Source organism: Zootoca vivipara, chromosome 6 (genome assembly GCF_965207765.1).
Source record: "Zootoca vivipara chromosome 6, rZooViv2.hap1.1, whole genome shotgun sequence".
Lineage (NCBI taxonomy): Eukaryota > Metazoa > Chordata > Lepidosauria > Squamata > Lacertidae > Zootoca > Zootoca vivipara.
In genome coordinates, this window is record NC_142589.1 from 65,989,712 (window position 1) to 66,005,080 (window position 15,369).

The following is a 15,369-nucleotide window of genomic DNA, read 5'->3' on the forward strand; positions in this document are numbered from 1 at the left end:
CCTTGCACTGGAGGAAGTCCGCTTCCACCAGGGCAATCCTGTGCATGCCTTACTTTGGAACCAAGCCCCATTGAGTTGAGCAGGGTTTGCTCCCAAGGAAGCGGATGTGAAGGATTGTCGCCTCCTTCTGCTTTGAAGTACAGTACACTTCCATTGATAAATATCCAGAGGGCTCGACTGCTGAGGGTTTGGTGTTTTGTTTTTAATAATAAATAATAATAATAATAATAATAATAACAACAACAACAATATGCTCGGGGACCGAGAAAAGCCACTTCCTCGAAAGGAAGTTGCATCGAAATGCAAAGGGAACCTACTTCCAAGTAGGACATGAGTGGAAAGTCTTCGAGACGGCTGCAAAAGAAGGAGAGAGAAAGTAAAGCATTCGCTTCCCCGGCTCCTCCCCTCGCCACCCACGGTGCCCGCTTCTGGCGCTCAATGGCGTGGCACTAGCTTGGGTATTTTAGGCCGGCCAGCCAGCCAGGCCCCCCTCCCTCTCCACTAAAAGACCCGACACCCTCCACCTCCACCGGCCTCCCTTAAAAGGCTAATCGGTGTACTGTATCTTTAAAAGGTTCAAACCTCTTTCCAAAAGGCCTAGAGATAGCCGGGGGTGGGGGAAGGAGGAAAAAAAAATGAAAAAGCCACCGCCGCGGAGATAGACGGAGAAGCTCGGCTGTTTTGCCTCTTAGAAGCAGAGGAGGCAAAGGAAAGCAAGCAGCAATTCCGATTGTGATGCGGCTTCTTCGGGCGGAATTTGTTCTTCGCTGTCCAGAGGCGGCAGGAAGAAGCTTCCGCGTGGGCTTCTCCTTCTCCAGCGTGGATTATTTTTATTCCGAAGAATAACAGAGGAGGATTGGTTCCGGCTGGAGCATGCTCACAAACTGCAGAATCTCCCATGATTAAGCTTGCCTAGGGTATTGTGGTCCCCCCCCTTCTTTTTTTATCCTCTCCCCCCTCCCCTTCTCTCTCCCACATTGATTTTGTTTTGAAGCTGAGCTACAAACCGTCAGGACAGGGTGGGGGGGGGAACCTGCTTTCCCCCTTCCTCCCTTGGAGAACGAAAACATCGCGCGCCTTCTTCTCCCAGCAATATGACATAATAATCCCCAACCCCGATCCTCCCTCCCTCCCTCTGCCCCCTCCTCCTCCACCACCTCTTTTTGAAACAGGTGTTATTAAAAAGAATAGGAAATAAGCACCCGGCAGCTCAGCAGAACGCTTCCTCCAGGAGGGGAGAGCGAGGCTGCAAGCCTCTCAGGAAATTGCGAGCATCGTGAGAATCGCAAAAGTGGAGGGGATCGGGCTCTGCTTGCAGCCAGACAGGCAAGGTAAGGCGATGGTGTTTCGCCCATTTATCTCACTGCCCCCTCGTGCCGTTGTGTTTGACTATTGCTGTTGCTGCCGCAGCCGCTGTTCCTCGCTGTGGAAGGGAGGCAGCAGCAGCAGCAGATTCCATTTTGCCTGGGCTTCTGAAGAGGTGTCAGGTTGCTTGCCTTCCTTTATTATTATTATTTAGCAGGACGCTCTTAGCTGCCTTTCGGGACTGTTGTCAAGTGTGTGTGTGTGTGTGTGTGTGTGTGTGTGTGTGTGTGTGTCCGTGTGTCCCCTGGGTGGGTTTGAGCCTGCGAGGTGGCTCCTCTTGCAGGGCTGATGCCTGGGTGCCTGAAGTAACCTCTTGCGGTGTCAATCGGCGGCTGTTAACCCTCTCCGCGCCTTGCGCCCAGGAAGGCCTGCGCAAAGGTGTTGATGTCGGTGGTCTATAGGGGGCTGGAGCATGCGCTGGGGGAGGGCAGCGGTGTGTTGAGGGAAGGCTTGAGGAGGCCTGCTGGGCACAGGAGGGCCAAAAACAGTCTCGGGTGGGCGAATGATCTTGCAAAAAAAAGGGGGGGGGGAAGGGAGAGAGAAAAGGAGGCAGAGAAGTGAGGCACATCAAGTTGCAAAGTGACCAGGCCTTCCTATGTAGCTTCATTTGAAAAATATGTGCAGTTTTCCCCTTGCATACTGCTTGTGTGCAGAGAGGCTTTTGCCCTGTGCTTTTTGGGGAAATGTTGCCAGGAGCCTGCTGGTCTCCGCTGCTGCAGTGATCTATCTGATCAAGTACGGTAGTCTTGTTGTGGATGCACTGCTCCCCTGCTTGGAGTAGCCAGGCGTCATTTATTTTGCTGGTGGGTCCAAAGGAGGTCTCTGAGTTATGTGATTGTGTCTCTTGGTGTCAGGAAGGGTGGGCAGCTGCTAGTCCGGTGGGGGAAGGCTAAGGTTTACCTGGGAGCAAACCCCACTGAATGGGTTGGGGCTTACTTCTGAGTAGGCATGGGTAGGATTGCGCTGTGAGCTCCTTTTCCTGCAGCCCCCCATGAGTTGAGTGCAAATGACTGACCACAGAGGAAGTGTTTCCCTCCTGCTGGTTGTGTTTGGGTTGCTGAACACAGATGTTTGGGTTGCCTTGGCTGCAGTGTAGTTGGCTTCTGACTCATGTGCTTCATGCCCTATCTCTGTCCGGGCACCCCTGTGTCTTTCCCCTCCATCGGCCCACTACCAAAGCTGCTGGATATGATCTTATCCAAAAGAGACATCTAAGCAGCATTCAGACATTCGGGGTTTGCATTCACTGGGGGCCGATTTCCAGGATCTTGCTCTGTGGGAAGAAGCTCCTAAAAGCCCTGCAGAAGGAGATGGCAACCTTTATCCACCAGCCTCATGCAGTACCTGCTTGACTGCCTATCTTTACCCATGCATGAGATCCCCCCCCCCAAACCTTCCTTCTCCCTGCTGGGTTTCAAGGGAACTGCAAAGCTGTGATTGCAGCAGTGACTGCAGAGGGCTGTTCTCAGTTGGAGGCAAAAAAAAAAAAAAAGGGCACACGAGTGCACAATCTGGCAAGTCGATTGTTGGGTGGTAATTGGCCCAGTTATTACATAAGAGAGGCAGATGCAATGTAAGCAAAGTGCTACCTTATAATGTATTGGATTAATCAGAACTCCATATAAGAGAAAAAGGGACTTGTTTTTTTCTGATCAGTTAACCATTTCCTGTTGGGGTTCACCATTCCCATGACTGTGAACAACAGGGTATATATTCTGCTGGCAAAACGAATGCCCCCAAAGGCACTTTTAACAAAACAAATACTGTATAGGCTTATTGTCGTCCTAACCTGCATCTTCATATAAAAGTCACCTGAGTCTATTGTCTCCGCCGAGGTGTTCATTACGCTTGGTAAACAAGGAGTGGGCCAGGGATGTGGATCATGTGACTCTCCAGGTTTTGGACTGCAAATTGTGTGGCCCCTTGCCATTGGCCATTCTGGCTGAGCCTGATGGGAGTTCTGGCCTTGCAGGTGTTGTTAGACACCAAGTTCCCCCACCCCTAATCTAGGCAAATTTATCACATGCTTAGTAACAGAGTATAAAACCACATTTGGTAGAAGGTCACAGTCTGGCTGCCAGCATTTGGGTCTTCATCAGGGGAAACGTTTGATGTTGGTTAGCACCAGAGCTATTAAAGATGCCTTCAAAAAAAGTTTAAATGATTGCGTAGTTCCTTTTGTTGAATATAACCCTCACAATGAGTTGGATCCAGCATGAAACCCACTGGACCTTCTTGTAATGCAACCTTCCTCTGCAGTTATTGGTATTTGTAGATTTTCTGATCCATTGTGATATGTGTGCTGGGTAGTGCTGTGGCCAGGGACATTTACATGAGTAAGTATCCACCCATTCATCTGTTTGATTTGTGTGCCGATTTCCCACCCCACCCCCCCAAAGAAAACCATGCTCAAAGCGGCTTGCAACAAAGATACAGGGATGTATTTCAAATAAACACAACAAAGTCAATTTCGTAATAACATAGCATAACAATAACATAGTAACTATTTCATACATAGCAAAACAACAACATCACAATGGTTACTAGCCATGGTGACAGCAACTACTGTATTTTTCTGTGTATAAGACTAGGTTTCCCCCCCTAAAAATAATATAAAAATTAAGGGGGCATCTTATACACGGGGCCACCTCCCCCCATTTTCGTAAATCTGAGTCCCCCAAAATAGACGGCGTCTTATACATGGGATGTCTTATAGACGGAAAAAATACGGTATATGCATATTATAAATGCATAAATGGAGGACTCCTGCATCCAGGATGATCTGCCCCCTTGCATTTTTTGTAGCCAATAGTTGTGTAATTGGTACTGCTGTCATTCCATGGGTTGAAGGGCAAGTTGCTAACTATTCGGGTCATGAGGTAACAAGGTCCATGAAATTGTTCTGATGTCAGCTGTGCTCAGTGAGTCCCATGCCTGAATTCTGAACTGCAACTGTACTTCTTCAGCGGAATGTTATCATTTTAAAATAATTTCTTAGTTTTGCAAAAGGAACTGAATATGTCCCAGTTCTTAGGATGCGGCAAATAATTGCTCTACACACATTAATATGTTTGAGTCACAGCTTTGTGTTTCTAAGTTTCGGCCCCTAGGTGGGCGGGGGTTGAGTAACCCATTTCTGCTGTGCTCTCTCTCTCTCTCTCCCCTCCCCTCCCCTCCATCCACACCATACACTTAAAAGAGTCATGGCTTCCCGCACAGAATCCCAGGAACTGTAATTTGTTAAGGATGCTGAATGTTGTCAGGAGACCCCTATTCCCCTTATAGAGCTACAGTTCCCAGAGAAAGGGAACTGGTTGTTAAACCACTCTGAGAATTGTAGCTCTTTGAGGGAAATTGGGAATCTCCTAACAACTCTCTGAACCTTTAACTAACTACAGTTCCCAGGATTCTATGGGGGAAGCTGTGGCTGTTAAAGATATACAATAGTGCTTTAGGTGTATTGTATCATATGACCTCTGTGCTGCAGAGCCCACCAGGAGCCATATTGGAGTTGTCTTCCGTCTTAGCTTGCCTGCCTTTAAATACCTGCAGGCAAGCCTTACATCCTCCCACTTCCTGTCCTCCTCTCCAGTTTCCTGTAGGAACATGGCTGGCATTGCCATGGCAACATGGCTGTGCTGTTCCTTCTGTTGACTTGACTGAGGCCCATCATTGCCATGGCAATGGAAGACATGGTGGCTCTTTTGCCATTGGCCCAGTGTTCCAGGGGGCTGTCTTGGTCCACCAGGAGAGGATGGAATTGGGGCCAGTATACTTTTTTGGCTACACTTGGTGCCACAAAGTTTCAGTTATTTGCAAAAGTTAACTGCACCGTGCTCTTGTATACATGGGTGTTATTTTATCATTGTTATGTCCCGGGGTTCTGTACAATGGTACACTTTGAAGCCAAAATATGGGAGACCATCTTCCCATTCTTTTAACTGTGAGAGCATGGCAGCCATTTTGGTTGCTGTGATCTCGCGTGATTTCCACACCCCACATTGGGGGGGGGGGAATCATGCTGCAGAATCCCAGCAACCAAAATGGCTGCCATTCTCTCGCAATAAAAAACAAACGTCCTGTTTTTTCTGGGACACTTGCGGGGTATGTGGTGTAGTGCGGCCTTTCCCAAAATGTTGCCCTCTAGATGTTTTCGACTATAGCTCCCATCAGTACCAGCCAGCTGGTGCTAATGCGAATTGTAGTCCAAAACATTTGGAGGGCAACAGTTTGCGGAAGGCTGGATTTCTTAATGCTTAGAGTGTCTGATGAGGGCATAGGAACCAGAGAGACCCAAGTTCAAATACCCATTCAGCAATAAAGTGGGTGGCCTTGGGTCAGTTGGTCTCCTCCCTTGCTGAATCTACCTCAAATAATTGTTGTAAGGATGTAAAACGTAATCCATACTAAAGCAAATAAATTCATTTCCAATGTAACTCAAATTCTGTCTCACAAATTGATGTGACTTGTACAATTCATGTATTTGCTTGTATTTATTTTATATAAATCATTTTGTTTCAATAGCTCTGGGAAGGTACAATCTAGCTATGAAGCCCTTGCCACTAAAAGCTAGTTTAGGCCCCATCTTTAGCTTCTGCAATTTCCACACAAACAGTCCACATATGCTCAACATCCTTAAGGGCTAGAAACTGGTAGCAAACAACAACAACAACAACAACAACAACAACAACAACAACAACAACTTCACAGGATGCTGTGTTTTGCTCTTTATAACGCTGTGACTATGTAGTATGACGGAAGAATCTGTGCAGCCTTGAGTGAGTAGCCACTCCTTGTTTCTTTATTATTTGCATTATTTCCCTAGGCCAGTGGTTCCCAACAGGTGGTCCGGGGACCCCCAGGGGTCCGCGAGCTATGCCAGAGGGGTCCTCAAGATCCTATTAGAATAAAAAATATATTAAATATATTTCGTATGATAACAGACCTTTTGTTTTGGCCGCTTCCTGCACGAGCAGAGTCTAGCGCAAAACTAGAATTAGATAGAGGCAGTAGTTCTGCTGTATGCCGCAAGGACTACAAGAAACTTGGAGATAAGGCAATGAAAAAGATCCTTCCATTTGCAACCACATATCGGTGTGAGCAAGCATTTTCTTCCATGTGTTTCATGAAAAACAAATACAGTGGAACCTCGGTTTATGAACACCTCGGTTTACGAATTTTCAGTTTACGAACGCAGCGGACCCATCTGGAACGGATTAATTCACTTTCCATTACTTTCAATGGGAAAGTTCGCTTCAGTTTATGAACGCTTCAGTTTATGAACAGACTTCCGGAACCAATTACACCCATGCTTCGGGTTAAGTACGCTTCAGGTTGAGTACTCCGTGGACCCGTCTGGAACAGATTAATCCGCTTTCCATTACTTTCAATGGGAAAGTTTGCTTCAGTTTATGAACACTTCAGTTTAAGTACTCCGCGGACCGTCTGGAACAGATTAATCCACTTTCCATTACTTTCAATGGGAAAGTTCGCTTCAGTTTAAGAACGCTTCGGTTTATGAACAGACTTCCGGAACCAATTGTGTTCATAAACTGAGGTACCACTGTATAGTAATCGGCTCGACATGTGGTCGGATTTCAGAGTGAAAGTTTCAAGTTTGGAACCTAATATTTCAGAAATAATGGACTCAAAGGACAGATTTAACTCATCTCATTAAGAACTGAAAATTAAAACTAACTGTATACTGATGGAGTACTCTGTTGTAACTGTAAAAAACGTATAAATATAAAATATAAAAAGACTCTTAATTTGGCTCTCACTTTTTAATTTTAGGATTAGGAATTAATGGGGGTCCTTGTCACAATAGCGGCTCGATGAGGGGTCCTTGAGAAAATTTTGTTGGGAACCCCTGCCCTAGGCACTTTAATATCTGAATATCTCAAAGTGGTTTATGCCCTGATAGTTTTACGGGACCCTTTTTACAACAGCATCTTCGTAGGTCATCAAATAATTGTGGTCTCTGGCAAGAAATATGGCACATTATCATGGAAATATTTTGGGAATCTTAGCATTGGGGGACAGTGGGTTAATATCTGTACTTCCTCAGAATAGCAAAACACAAGATGTGAAGGCATGTGTTTTATTTGGGCTAAACAGTGTTTCCAAAATGAAGGCACCTCATGCCTCCTTAAGAAGACACTGTAAGAATGCAAATTCCAGAGAGGTAGGGGGCTTCAAGCCTATTGCAGGAAAAGCAACAGCAATCATGTGGTCTAAAGGTAGCGTTGCCTCTTAGGCATTGTCAAAAACAGGAGGGTGGTACAGTTTTGCATGAAAGTTGTGTATGCTGATTTATAGGTGTAGATTTAGAAATAATTGCTATGATTTAATAGAGATACAATCCATCTTGCCGTAGCGGCTGGTGACCTGTGTGTCTGCTCATTCCGGCTACCCATGGGCTGTTAACTGTTGACATGCAGCGTCAAGGCCTTCCCAAACCTGATGCTCTCCAGAGTTTGTAGGACTATAACCCCCATCATCCCTAAACATGTGCTATGCTGGCTTGGACTGGATGGGGAGATGAAGTCCAGCAATATGTGGAGGGCACCAGGTTGGGGAAGACTGCTGTAGTTGTGTGTGTGTGTGTGTGGGGGCATATAGCAACTTTTAGTTGATATAAGCCAGGGCCAAGAAAATAAAAATACTTAACTAAATGTCCAGTTGCGTCCCAGATAACTCAGTTCTACCTCCCAACATAAAGCCTGCTCCCCCCCCCCCCAATTAATCCTGGCTATGCCCATGGCCAAGAATAAACCCATGGAAAGAAATCTCCATCTAACTCAGTGTTTCAAAAACTTACGTTTCCGGTTGTTTTTGGACTACAATTCCCATCATCCCTGTCCACTGGTCTTGCTAGCTAGGGTGATGGGAGTTGTAGTCCAAAAACAGCTGGCGACCCGAGTTTGGGAAAGACTGGTCTAACTGAACAATGTGGAGGTTTGCTTGTGGTTCAGTGTACAGCAATTACACTGAATCACAGGCAAAATGGCACATTGTGCATTCCAGCTAAGGGAACCGTGTGATTCAGTGTAATTGCTGAATACTGTATTTATTCTCAAATATATTGTAGGCTTGGGAACATAGAAATATAAGAAGCTGCCTTTTGCCAAGTCAGACCATTTAGTTCAGTATTGTCAACACTGACTGGCAGCAGCTCTCCAGCATTCCTACCTGGTGATGCCAGGGATTAAAGCGGGAATCTTCTGCATGTGCTCTGCCACAGAGCTAAGTTCTAACCTAAGTCTCTGCGCTCTGTCCAGCACCGAACAATGGTGGTTTTGCAATTGATTTCAGCTGGCAGTAGATTGGACCCCAGTTCCCTCTTTTTTCCTCGTAGAATAACAGTGACTTTGCTTGATGATGCTCCTTAGGCATCCATGTTCCCTGAAGTATTAGGAAAACATTAACTTGGAACATGGTTGTGCAATTTTGCTTTCTGACTCTTTGACAAAGTGACAAGCTGCCTTTTGTGTGGCTTTGAGTTTGGCAAAATAACCGTCATCTTCTGGCAATGGGCTGCTGGGTCAGAATGTCTGCAAGTGTCTTATTGCTCCACAAAACCTGAGAGCCTAAACTGGAAGCCTTGCATGCCAAGTGTCACATCCTTCAGCCAGAAGAGACCGCGTGATGTCAAATGGCTCATGACTGCCTAAGTTCTGGTCCATCAAAAGGCTTCAGAAAACTGCTCCGGGTGGTTAGAATTAAAAGTTCATTCCTGATTCTGGATGCTGCTCCAGCAGACGCTTCTGTTTCCTCACTCTGCTGAATAGTAGACAACTTTCTCCTCCAACTAGATCACACTTCAAGCAGCCTCCTCTCAGTTTCTGTATGGGTCATGCATACAATGGCCCTATCAACAGTTAGGTCCTGCTCATTTCCTAGGAGAAAGGAGGATAATATGGCAAGAGGAGCAGTTTTCTATCTCTATTGCTGGAGACGATATGCCTCTGAATTGCTGGGTAAAGCAAGTGTGAACATCACTGTTCCACTCAGATCACATTCCCCATGGGCATCTGGCTGGCTCTTAACTTTATGTATTTCTCCTTGGGCTCCTTGGAGGAAGGTAGAATATGTGTAATTAATAATCCTGTTTATAATCCTGAGCAGCTCCCCACTCCTAGTTATAATAATAATAATTTATTATTTGTACCCGGCCCATCTGGCTGGGCTTCCCCAGCCACTCTGGGCAGCTTCCAACAAAATATTAAAATACAGTGGTGCCTCGACTTACGAATTTAATCCGTTTCTACCTAATCCGTAGGTAGAAAAATTCGTAAGTCGAAAAGCACCATTGGAAACGCGATTTCCCATAGGAATGCATTGAAAACGGAAACATCCGTAAGTCGAAGCAACCCCATCTAAAAATTCGTAAGTCGAAAAAACCCTATCTAAAACCGCCACGGTTTTTTTTCCAGATGTCGAGAAATTCGTAAGCGTGTGGCCATTTGCCCCATTCGTAAGTCGAAAAATTCGGTTGTCGAGTCGTTTGTAAGTCGAGGTACAACTGTACAGTAATCCATCAAACATTAAAAGCCTCCCTAAACAGGGCTGCCTTCAGATGTCTTCTAAAGGTCTGGTAGTTGTTCTCTTTGACATCTGATGGGAGGGCGTTCCACAGGGCGGGCGCCAATACCGAGAAGGCCCTCTGCCTGGTTCCCTGTAAGTTCGCTTCTTGCAGTAAGGGAACGAGCAGAAGACCCTTAGAAGAGGACCTCAGTGTCCGGGCAGAATGATGGGGGTGGAGACGCTCCTTCAGGTATACTGGACCGAGGCCGCTTAGGGCTTTTAATGTCAGCACCAACACTTTGAATTGTGCTCGGAAATGTACTGGGAGCCAATGTAGGTCTTTCAAGCCCGGTGTTATGTGGTCTCGGCGGCCTCTCCCAGTCACCAGTCTAGCTGCCACATTCTGGATTAGTTGTAGTTTCCGGGTCACCTTCAAAGGTAGCCCCACATAGAGTGAAATTTAAATGAATGCTCCATTGTCTGTGTTGCCCATAATCTTTTTCTTCTGAGGGTGGTAGGGGTGCATTAGGACAAAAGTGTAAGACAGGAAAAAATTATGGATGGTGCTGCAATTCAGGAATCTCCCGGAAATCCAGCTTTTGTAGGGGACACTGGAGGGGGCGGGAAAACAAAATTCCAACTCATTCGCTTGGAATGCAACTCGCTGACATAAAAGTGAAAGCATGCCCTGACAATGCCAAGTGGAAGTGCTAGCTGTGATTTTGTACATCTTGAGTATTTATTACCGTGTTGCATAACAGAAGCATGATGGGAAGGAAACACTTTTTAATTCCGAAGTCTAAATGTAGACTCTGGTTGCCTACTAAAGTCCCAGATTTTGAAACTGATATTAACTCTGCAAAGAGCAGATAATATTAATCTACTGTAATATCTAATCCTAATGGTCTAATAGGAAAGCTGGTAATGCAGGGCTGGGTCTTAAGAACTGTTTGCAGGTGGCAGAAGTAGAGCTCTGTTAGGAACACCCTTTTCAAGGGGAAATGAAACTCCCTTGAAAATCGGGGGGGGGGATTATCTAATTCTTGTGTGGGTGTGTGGTGGTGCTGTTGGTGGGGGCTAATATGAAGTAGCCAAGAGTTTCCCATTTTTTCTGACCCCCTGCTGCTTTGAGCAGTGAAAGGCAGTCTCTGCCCTGCTGGCCATTGGAATGCATTGGGAATCTCTTCCCTGTTGGAATGCATTGGAAACCGCACTACATTACCTTGTGTTCTCAAGGCTGTCTGGGAAGTGTGGTTGGTGGGAAGGATCACAAGGTTCTCTCTGCCGTTTCCCATCATCCACGCTTACTGGTGGGACCCAATGAGACAAGTGGCGTCCTCCATTAGAAGATTGGAGAAATCCCAAGCAAAACAGCAGAAAATTGATTGCTGATTTCCCAGGGGGTAATATTGTCAGAAAACAGGAGGGAGTGGGAAATGTTGGTCTCCTGGATGGGGACTTATCTTTCCTTCTGCATTTCAAGAAGCCTCTCCTTAGGGCCTGAGGACAACGCTGACTGCGTGGCATCTAGAAGAAGGAATGCTTGTAAGTGCTGAGTTCACCTTGACTGTCCATGCTGTGGACTTCTTTGCCAATCACTAGATAAACAGCATAGAGCCTGCTCACCGCCACTGTCTATGGTGTTCAGCAGAAGCTGCACAGACACCATAAACCAACTTGTCCACAACCCTTGAAAATGTATGTTGGGAGAGGCAACATGACCTATGGACACTATAGGGGGTGGAGAAGAGATCAGTGCTAGATCTGCACATGATTTGCAGGCTGAGAGTCATGTGTTCAAACTCTAGTATTTCCAATTTTGAGAAGGGCTCTGGTAGCCAGTGACGAGACAGAGAAAGACCTCTGCCTCAGACCTTGGAGAGCTACCATCTGTGAAAGTGGACTAGGCTAGATGGATAAATAGTCTGACCTGGTATATGGCAGCTTCTTACTTCAGTTCTTGGGTTCTTCCATGCTACTTTCATTGGATGCTTAGGGATTTTGTTGGTGTACTTGTCACTAGGTATGAGTGAATCTGTCAGTTTTAGTTTCTGTGTCTCTCTTTATCCCCCCCCCAATACAATCTTAAATTCAGTTTGGTACATACCCATATAATTTTGGGATTTATTTTCTAAAAAGAAGTCATACAAATTCAGCAGCACTTTTGACTGTGCAATTCCCCCTAATGTAATGCAGTTCTGTATGCTATTTTCTGCAATATATGCACTTTTATGCATACACATCTGCATTTTTATACACTTGGAGAACTGCACTGCGGAATTCTGAAAGGTGTGAATTTAGAAGGTAGCAGTATGCATATTATTCCTAAATCAAATTTCTCTTGTCATACCTGGATGCCCATCATGTTTACTCTCTGAGTTGCTTGCAAGGGTTATATTGATGTTTTTTTAGTTGCATTTTTACCCCAGCTTTCTGCCAGGTGCTCAAGGTGGTGTATTTTGGTATCCAGGTGCTTTCTGATACTCTCACTTGCTTAGCTTCAACCAGGTGGTTCCATTCTGTGCAACCTTCAGACCTCTCCTTCCAGGGGTCAATGAGGTTGCATGGCCTCATGGCCTATTTTATTTAAAAGTAAGGAAGAGAGAGGGCAGGGCAGCAGCTGTCTGCATCCTACGCTATGACTGTACTTGGAACAGTAGGGGCATTGATACTTGTGAGTTGACAGGGTTCACTCCTACGTAGGCTTACAAATTGCCACTCCTCTGGTTGCCTGGGCAAGTGAGATTCGCCCCCAGGTGCCCAAAGATTGGGGACACTTTAGGATTAGAGGGTGAGACTTTATTTTTAAAGAGCACAATTGGTGTAGATTTCTGTTGGGCTAGTAACATGCATGGCGAGACTCTCTCTCTTCAAATGAAACTCTCACCACAACAATATCCTGTGTTCCTCTGTCATTCTTAGGTATTGATATACTTCTTTTGGTACCTGAAAGGAAAATTTGAAACTCCCGCTGCTCTGCACTTTGTTAATGATAAGAGTTGGAGGTGAGAAAGTATCATGCTCTCTGTAATAAGCTATCTATAGCAATTGGTTCAGGTTAAAGGCTGCTGCTTGTTGGTGGCGCTGTGGTCTAAACCACAGAGCCTAGGACTTGCTGATCAGAAGGCTGGCAGTTCAAATCCCCATGACGGGGTGAGCTCCCGTTGCTCAGTCCCTGCTCCTGCCAACCTAGCAGTTTGAAAGCACGTCAAAGTGCAAGTAGATCAATAGGTACCGCTTCGGCAGGAAGGTGAACGGTGTTTCTGTGTGCTGCTCTGGTTCGTCAGAAGGGGCTTAGTCATGCTGGCCACATGACCTGGAAGCTGTACGCCGGCTCCCTTGGCCAGTAATGCGAGATGATGATGATGATGATGATGATAATAATAATAATAATAATAACAATAATAACAATAATTTATTATTTATACCACACCCATCTGGCTGGGTTTCCCCAGCCAGATGGGCGGCTTCCAACAGAAAAATAAAACACAGTAATCTATTAAACATTAAAAGCCTCCCTGAACAGGGCTGCCTTCAGATGTCTTCTAAAAGTCTGGTAGTTGTTTTCCTCTTTGACATCTGTTGGGAGGGCGTTCCACACGGTGGGCGCCACCACCGAGAAGGCCCTCTGCCTAGTTCCCTGCAACTTGGCTTCTTGCAACGAGGGAAATGCCAGAAGGCCCTCGGTGCTGGACCTCAGTGTCCGGGCAGAATGATTGAGGTGGAGACGCTCCTTCAGGTATACTGGACCGAGGCTATTTAGGGCTTTAAAGGTAAGCACCAACACTTTGAATTGTGCTCGGAAACGTACTGGGAGCCAATGTAGATCTTTCAAGACCAGAGATGAGCACCGCAAACACAGAGTCGTCCGCGACTGGACCTAATGGTCAGGGGTCCCTTTACCTTTACTAAAGGCTGCTTGGCCTCTTCAATGTTTTTTCCCCACCCTCCCACAATCATGCATATTTGTGTGCAGGAGACTCTGACGGACCTTTGCCTTCCTCTGTCTCCAGCCTGAGACATAGATTGATCTAGAGATGCTTTGCTAAACTTGTTTTGCCTTCAATTATTGAGTGTTGAATCCCCTGCTCCTTGTTGCTTGGGTGTGATTATTTCTTGGACTACTCATTACTATTGCAAGAGCCACTAGGAGTGATAATCAGCTGCGGTGGTGGGACATGGGTGAAATGAAATAGCCTTGCTTCCAGTAGGAATGTGACAAGTGCCAGCCAGAAGTGTGCAGTCACTGCAAGATTTGCTTTGCCTTTGGAAGCAGCCGATCTGTTTTGGTTCTGCTCGGTTTAATTCCAGTTCAATTCTTTACTTCGGTCCACATCTGGTCTGCTAAATCCAAGCTCTGTTTCATTTCCACCTTGAGTATAATGTGGAATCTAAGTGTGGATATAGCTTGCTTTCCTTTTCCCATTTGAAACTTGTAGGCAAGGCAGCACAAGGGAAGCCCCACATAGAGCACATTTTTGCATTCAAACTTGCGCACTGCTTTGATAAGTTTGTGACAAGCGCTATATAAATATTTCAATAGAGCAAGGAACAGGAAGAAAGAAACCTATTTTGTTTCTAGGGTTGCAACATCCAAATGATGGAGTTAACGCACAAAACAAAACAAAACACAACCAACAGAAAACAAATCTGCTGTCTTTGTGCCTGAATTCTGCTGCTGGATGCGGCCACCACATTTGATCACCGCAGATGATCCATCCATGCACCTTTTAAAACTGTACAGAAAAAAATGACATACTTGCCCTTCAGAGGAGCATAATGATCCTAAAAACCTGAAAATAACAACTGTGCAGTTAAATTCCCTTACTGCCCTACACAAGCCCGTAATTTTCCACAAGGTACCACATTTACCATCTTGGGGTAAGGAGAGATCCCCTTTCCAGGATACTCTAATAATAATAATAATAATAATAATAATAATAATAATAATAATAATAATTTATACCCCGCCCATCTGGCTGGGTTTCCCCAGCCACTCTGGGCGGTTTATAACAGAAAAATAAAACACAGTGATCTATTAAACATTAAAAGCCTCCCTAAACAGGGCTGCCTTCCGATGTCTTTTAAAGGTCTGGAAGTTGTTTTTCTCTTTGACATCTGATGGGAAGGCATTCCACAGGGCGGGCGCCACTACTGAGAAGGCCCTCTGTCTAGTTCCCTGCAACTTGGCTTCTCGCAATGAGGGAACTGCCAGAAGGCCCTCGGCACTGGACCTCAGTGTCTGGGCAGAATGATGGGGGTGGAGACGCTCCTTCAGGTATACTGGACCGAGGCCATTTAGGGCTTTAAAGGTCAGCACCAACACTTTGAATTGTGCTCAGAAACGTACTGGGAGCCAATGTAGATCTTTCAAGACCGGTGTTATGTGGTCTCAGTGCCCGCTCCCAGTCACCAGTCCAGCTGCCGCATTCTGGATTAGTTGTAGTTTCCGAGTCACCTTCAAAAGTAGCCACACGT

At 45.8% G+C, this 15,369-nt stretch overlaps 1 protein-coding gene and 1 long non-coding RNA gene across 4 annotated transcripts in view; one reads left to right on the forward strand and one right to left on the reverse strand.

Moving 5' to 3' along the window:
* Window positions 1-187: 187 nt before the first annotated feature.
* Window positions 188-714, reverse strand: LOC148685382 (uncharacterized). The gene is made up of 2 exons (XR_015950650.1): window positions 583-714; window positions 188-354 (listed from the first exon to the last, which is right to left on the reverse strand). It is a non-coding gene; the product is annotated as an uncharacterized LOC148685382 (long non-coding RNA).
* The window catches only part of HIVEP3 (HIVEP zinc finger 3), a 226,485-nt gene continuing 211,794 nt past the window's right edge, over window positions 679-15,369 (forward strand). For 2 of the 3 annotated variants that reach the window (XM_035120894.3, XM_035120904.3), the window contains exon 1: window positions 679-1,331. The gene's annotated coding sequence lies outside the window, so the exon portion shown is untranslated. The remainder of the gene's footprint in view (window positions 1,332-15,369) is intronic. The other variant, XM_088672491.1, reaches the window with a different exon arrangement.